Here is a 7,116-nt window from a genome sequence, read left to right on the forward strand (position 1 = left end):
ATCTGTCCATGAACTGAATCTCAAGAGAAGTCAGGGGGCGTCGTGGCTCAGGTGGTTAAGGCGCCATACCATGAATGCGGGCGACCCGGGTTCGATTCCGGCCCGAGGTCATTTCCCGATCCCTTCCCGTCTCTCTCCCGCTCATTTCCTGTCTCTACACTGTCCTATCCAATAAAGGTGCAAAAAGCCCAAAAAAATATCTTTAAAAAAAAAAAAATAAAAATAAAAAAGAATGGCCAAGTCAAAGCCCTGACCTTAATCCAATCGAAATGTTGTGGAAGGACCTGAAGCGAGCAGTTCATGTGAGGAAACCCACCAACATCCCAGAGTTGAAGCTGTTCTGTACGGAGGAATGGACTAAAATTCCTCCAAGCCGGTGTGCAGGACTGATCAACAGTTACTGGAAACGTTTAGTTGCAGTTATTGCTGCACAAGGAGGTCACACCAGATACTGAAAGCAAAGGTTCACATACTTTTACCACTCATAGATACGTAATATTGGATGATTTTCCTCTATCAATAAATGACCAAGTGTAATATTTTTGTCTCATTTGTTTAACTGGGTTCTCTTTATCTACTTTTAGGACTTGTGTGAAAATCTGATGATGTTTTAGGTCATATTTATGCAGAAATATAGAAAATTCTAAAGGGTCCACAAACTTTCAAGCACCACTGTATGTGAGTGTTTTTTTTTTTTTGGTGAAGTGCTGGGATGAAGTGTTCCCCAGTGCCCAGCTAGTGCTTTTCTGTCAGAAGAAGAAGAAAAAAAAGCCCACTATATGGACACACGCCCTCACACTACTCATAATTGTCCATGGTCTAGCTTGTTGCTAACCTACTCACTATTGTACAATATTGTTGCTGTGCTACAATTTCAGTCCACAATGTTACATGAATGTTTAAAGTTCACTGTAGTAGAACAGTACCGATAGCCATTCAGGCCTGTAATTGTGAAAGTGGGGTTAAAGATGATTTTTATGAGATTTACATATTCTGTGGACATGTTCTGAGTTTTTTCCCACTTCACACACTGAATGTGATATTATTACAATTTGCAAATTACGACATGCAAGGCACCAGGAATGCAGTATAAATCACATCTATCAATAGGTACTCAAATGGCATTGTGGGTAATTTAAGAACCCAAAGTTAACCAAAGGGGGTGACACCGTGATGTAGTGGCTAGCACTGTCGCCTCACAGCAAGAAGGTTCTGGGTTCCCAGCGGCCGACGAGGGCCTTTCTGTGTGGAGTTTGCATGTTCTCCCCGAGTCTGTGTGGGTTTCCTCCGGGTGCTCCGGTTTCCCCCACAGTCCAAAGACATGCAGGTTAGGCTAATTGGTGGCTCTAAATTGACCGTAGGTGTGAATGGTTGTGTGTCTCCATGTGTCAGCCCTGCGATGATCTGGCGACTTGTCCAGGGTGTACCCGCCTCTCACCCATAGTCAGCTGGGATAGGCTCCAGCTTGCTTGTGACCCTGCACAGGATAAGCGGTTATGGATAATGGATGGATGGATGGAAGTTAACCAATAGATTAATGAGAGAAGTTGAAACTAAAAACAAGCCAAATTTCATTACAAAATAATTGTCGGACGCCATTAAAGATTGCATGTTAATTGTATATATATAAATGCGCAAGTTGTTCAGAGTGGATTTTTCCCTGATGTTAGTGCCAGTGCTTGCCTTCATCTCTCTCTCTCTCTCTCTCTCTCTCTCCTTCTGTCACAAAAGATTTAAAAGCCTGATGTTCTCTTTCACAGCAAAGCTGAGCTTTCCTCTGTTGCCTTTTATCTATTTAAGTGTTCATGCTGAAAGGCAGGTGGACATCATGATCTCAGCACGGAAGAAAAAAGTAACAACTTAGAGAAGCGAAAGGAGAGAACAGAACATTCTGGATTATCTCATCTCATTATCTCTAGCCGCTTTATCCTGTTCTACAGGGTCGCAGGCAAGCTGGAGCCTATCCCAGCTGACTACGGGTGAAAGGCGGGGTACACCCTGGACAAGTTGCCAGGTCATCACAGGGCTGACACATAGACAACCATTCACACCTACGGTCAATTTAGAGTCACCAGTTAACCTAAACTGCATGTCTTTGGGGGAAACCGGAGCACCCGGAGGAAACCCACGCGACACGGGGAGAACATGCAAACTCTGCACAGAAAGGCCCTCGCCAGCCACGGGGCTCGAACCCGGACCTTCTTGCTGTGAGGCGACAGCGCTAACCACTACACCACCATGCCACCCCCATTCTGGATTATATTCACTTAATTTCTACGAAGCAATCATTTCCATACGTACAGCTTTCCCTATTTAATTGACTGGCAAAAAAATGTTGGAATTTAGATTAAAAAAAAGTTAAACACTTTCTTACTCGTAGAAAGCTGGCTGTCGCAACAAAATCTGATTAAATCTTTTTGTGTGTCATTTATTCTCACACTGTTGGTAACTCGGTCCTATCAACTGCCAAAGCAAGACATTTGTCACAGAAGAGACATCGTTCAGAATACAAATGACCGTATTAACTTGTCAGAGTCAGACTGATGGGGAAATACTGGATTAAATGACTTAAATTAGTCTCGGCCTTATAGAGGCTTATATCACTTATATAAAGTCATTTCTGCAACAAACTTTCTTCAAAGAAGCTTCAAAAGATTTCAGTCACACACTCATGGCTTAATAATGAATGTAGATCTGTATTCAAGAGAGTACAATCAATTCATCCAATTTTGGAACAAAATTGCATTTATTTATTGTGTTACATCATTTTAAATGAACACCAGTTAAAGGGGAGCTTGTGATTTAAAGCAGCAGAGTAAATGTTATCCAAGTGGCTAGCTTTAGCTAGCTAACTGCACTGCGTGCTAAGCTCACCAATAATGCAGTTGATTCCACTCACTGGCCACTTTATTAGGGACACCCATACACTTGCCCTTTTATGCAGTTCTCTAATCATCCATCCGTTATCTGTAGCCGCTTATCCTGTGCAGGGTCGCGGGCAAGCTGGAGCCTATCCCAGCTGACTACGGGTGAAAGGCGGGGTACACCCTGGACAAGTCGCCAGGTCATCGCAGGGCTGACACACAGAGAGAAACATCCACTCACACTCACATTCACACCTACGGTCAATTTAGAGCCACCGATTAGCCTAACCTGCATGTCTTTGGAGGAAATCGGAGCACCCGGAGGAAACCCTTGCAGACACGGAGAGAACATGTAAACTCCACACAGAAAGGCCCTCGTCAGCCACAGGGCTCAAACCCAGGACCTTCTTGCTGTGAGGCGCTAACCAGTACACCACTATGCCTGTACACACTAATATTTTGTTTAATTCATCAACTCTAAAACACATACCTTTAGTCAAGTCAGGTCAGTTTATTTGTACAGCGCTTTTAACAACAGACATTGTCGCAAAGCAGCTTGACAGAAAAATAAAGACTTTAAACATATGAACTAATTTTATCCCTAATAAATTTATCGGGCGGCATGGTGGTGTAGTGGTTAGCACGGTCATCTCACAGCAAGAAGGTTCTGGGTTCGAACACACTGGCCGACGAGGGCCTTTCTATGTGGAGTTTTGCATGTTCTCCCCATGTCTGTGTGGGTTTCCTTTGGGTGCTCTGGTTTCCCCCACAGTCCAAAGACATGCAGGTTAGGCTAATTGGTGGCTCTAAATTGACCGTAGGTGTGAATGTGAATGGTTGTTTGTCTCTATGTGCCCCTTTTCCACCAAAGCAGTTCCAGGGCTGGTTCGGGGCCAGTGCTTAGTTTGGAACCGGGTTTTCTGTTTCCACTGACAAAGAACTGGCTCTGGGGCCAGAAAAACCGGTTCCAGGCTAGCACCAACTCTCTGCTGGGCCAGAGGAAAGAACCGCTTACGTCAGCGGGGGGGCGGAGGTGTTAAGACCAACAACAATAACAAGACCTCGAAAGATCGCCATTTTTAAGCGACGAGAAGCAGCAGCTGTACAAAAGCGAAGTCATCCATTATTATTGTTGCTGTTGTTGCCGCTGCTTCTTCCGTGTTGTTTTTGCTTTGATATTCGCGCCAAGGTTTATGCAAACGTAGTGACGTAACTGACGTATACAATGACGTAATGACATATACAATGACGTAACTGACGTATACAATGACGTAACTGACGTATACAGCGACGTAATGACGTGGCTCCGCGAGCTATGGAAAAGCAAACTGGTTCTCAGCTGGCTCGCAAGTTGAACGAGTTGTGAACCAGCACCAGCACTGGCCCCGAACCAGCCCTGGAACTGATTTGGTGGAAAAGGGGTAGTCGTCAGCCCTGTGATGACCTGGCAACTTGTCCAGGGTGTACCCCGCCTCTCACTAGTCAACTGGGATAGGCTCCAGCTTGCCCGTGACCCTGCACAGGATAAGTGGTTATGGATAATGGATGGATGGAAATATATTTATCCCTGATGAGCAAGCCTGAGGCAACAGTAGCAAGGAAAAACTCCCTCAGACTTCATTTAGTTGTGATTTTGGTGCATATTTTCCATGGCATTGTTTCAATAACATTCTGCAACATCACAGCATTTATTTCCATTCAGATTTGCATTAATTTCACCGAGGCCTTGTACTGACAACAGGAGAGACGAACCACTACATAAACTCTTCTCCAGCGCATCCCAAAGACTTTCATTAGAGTTAAGGTCAGTACTCTGTGATGGCCAATTCATGTGTGAAAATGATTCCTCATGCTCCCTGAATCACTCTTTCATAATTTGAACCGGCTTGTACAGTGGCCACTATGCATGATGGATGCATCGTTTCATGTGTTTCCTTTCTTACACTAATGTACCCATCGCTCATCTGACCACATGACCTTTTTCTCTTGCTCCAGAGTCCGATCCTTATGCTCCCCAGCAAAGTGAAGCCTTTTCTCCTGATTAGCCTCACTAACAAGTGGTTTTCTTATCGCCGCACAGCTGTTTAATCCTCATCCTGTTAGCTTTCATCATATTGTGCATGTACAAATGCTCTTACTCTCACTATTAAACATAGCCGTGAGTTCTACTGTCGATTTTTGTATGATTCGACTTCACCAAGGATTTAAGTGATCTCTGATTACGGTCAGTCAAGATTTTTTTAGACCACATTTCTTCCGCAATGTTTGCGGTTCACGACGATCCTTCCAGGTTTTAATAATGTGTTGGCCAGTTCTTAACCCAATTCAAGTCATTTCAGCAAACTCCTTGCTTTGCTTTTTCTTTGCTTGATGCAGGCTAATAATTTGACCCTTCTGAAAAACAGAGCATGGGATACATCTTCCCACATGGTTTTTAGACAAATGAGAAGCTACTCACTGTATCAGTTAGGATTGAAAGGATTGTTTGCTAGGGCGGCACAGTGGTATAATGGTTGGCACTGTTGCCTCACAGCAAAAAGGTCCTGGGTTCGAGCCCAGTGGCTGACAAGGGCCTTTCTGTGTGGAGTTTGCATGTTCTCCCCATGTCTGCTTGGGTTTCCTCCGAGAGCTACAGTGTCCCCCAAAGACATGCTAGTTAGGTTAATTAGTGGCTCTAAATTGACCGTAGGTGTGAATGTGAGTGTGAATGGTTGTTTGTCTCTGTGTCAGCCCTGCGATGACCTGGCGACTTGTCCAGGGTGTACCCCGCCTCTCACCCATAGTCAGCTGGGATAGGCTCCAGCTCGCCTGCAACCCTGCACAGGATAAATGGCTATAGATAATGGATGGATGGATGGTTTGCTAGCGGAAACATATTAATGACTGTACAGTAGTAATTATCCAATCAAAGGCTCATTTAAAGCTTATTTAAATCAGAACAGTGTGTTTGTCAATGCAAAACTGTAGCACTATTAGTTTGTGTTATTCTGAAGGTCGATTGAAATGAATACAAATTAAAGAATTTAAGCCATCCATAGAAAAAGACCAACAACTTACATTTGATAGTTCAAATAAATAAATAGATAGATAAATAAATAAAAGCAATGCAACGAGCTGAGCTGGCTCGCTGAAAAGACATCGCATCTCATCAGTTAGTCAGATTTATTCACCCATAAATTAACACTTGATCTCTGGAGCAGCACGCTGCTCACGTTTCTGAATTATAACTCTTTAATATTCTTTCGACTTAATAACTTGCACAATAAGTCAGTGTTATATTTATCATTCTGTCCTAAATGTATACATTAATAATAAATCAGCCCTTGGGTGCTCTAGTGTAATATATACACAGTATCCTGTAAATAAATGATCTAAAACCCTCGAGGAACTTCAGACTGATAGATCATTAATAACAGCAGTACAAACCTGACACAAGCGACATGTACAGTGTGTTGAATGAGCTTGTCTTGTGGACATACATTTGAAATGAGTTTTGAAAACTGAGTATAAGTTTATACAGTGAATTAAAATGGCTGAACATCCTAGTTTGAACTTTTGTCACTTCCTCAGAACAACAGTATCTTAATAACTTGTCTCATTTCTCAGCAGTGCTGGAGGTTTGAATGGAGTTCAGGACAGGATCGAGATGAAGCATGAAACATCTCATAAGAAATTCTCTTCCCAGCCAAAAAGCACAAGGCAAAAATGTTCCAATTTCACTTGGGACATGCATGATTATAATGCATAGAGTATGCGTATGTATCCAGGCTCGGTATTTCACAGAGGCATGAAGGGTTGTGTTACCATAGTGAGGAGAGGAACGGAGTGTCCTACCTGTTCTCACATCCTGTGGAGTTGAAAGTGGGGAGAGAGGGAGTCCCTGCTGCACGCCGGCTACGATCAGGAGACTTTCGCTGCTGCAGCATCCAGCTCTCAGTCTCACTGCATCAGCCAGAGAGAGAGTGTGTGTGTGTGTGTGTGTGTGTGTGTGTGTGTAAGAAAGAGAGACAGAGAGCAAGTGAGAGAGGGTGTGTGAGTGGGTATGAACAGTGGGGAGAAGGCAGAAAGTCTCACACACACACACACAGAGTAATGGCCCAATAGGATGAAGTGTGCAGCCACTTGTAAAAGCAGGATGAGACTCACAGACAGATATGTATTCTTACTCACAAACAGGGGGCTGCAAAAGTAGGTATACAGTAATGAAAACCAAACCATTCACACAAAATGTTAGTATTAAATGAAACCTAGC

At 43.5% G+C, this 7,116-nt stretch overlaps 1 protein-coding gene across 2 annotated transcripts in view; it reads right to left on the reverse strand.

Moving 5' to 3' along the window:
- The window catches only part of LOC132898809 (cortexin domain-containing 1 protein), a 59,116-nt gene extending 52,324 nt beyond the window's left edge, over positions 1-6,792 (reverse strand). For both annotated transcript variants that reach the window (XM_060940475.1, XM_060940476.1), the window contains exon 1: positions 6,699-6,792. The gene's annotated coding sequence lies outside the window, so the exon portion shown is untranslated. The remainder of the gene's footprint in view (positions 1-6,698) is intronic.
- Positions 6,793-7,116: the final 324 nt, after the last annotated feature.

This window comes from Neoarius graeffei, chromosome 15 (assembly GCF_027579695.1).
Source record: "Neoarius graeffei isolate fNeoGra1 chromosome 15, fNeoGra1.pri, whole genome shotgun sequence".
NCBI classification, from domain to species: domain Eukaryota; kingdom Metazoa; phylum Chordata; class Actinopteri; order Siluriformes; family Ariidae; genus Neoarius; species Neoarius graeffei.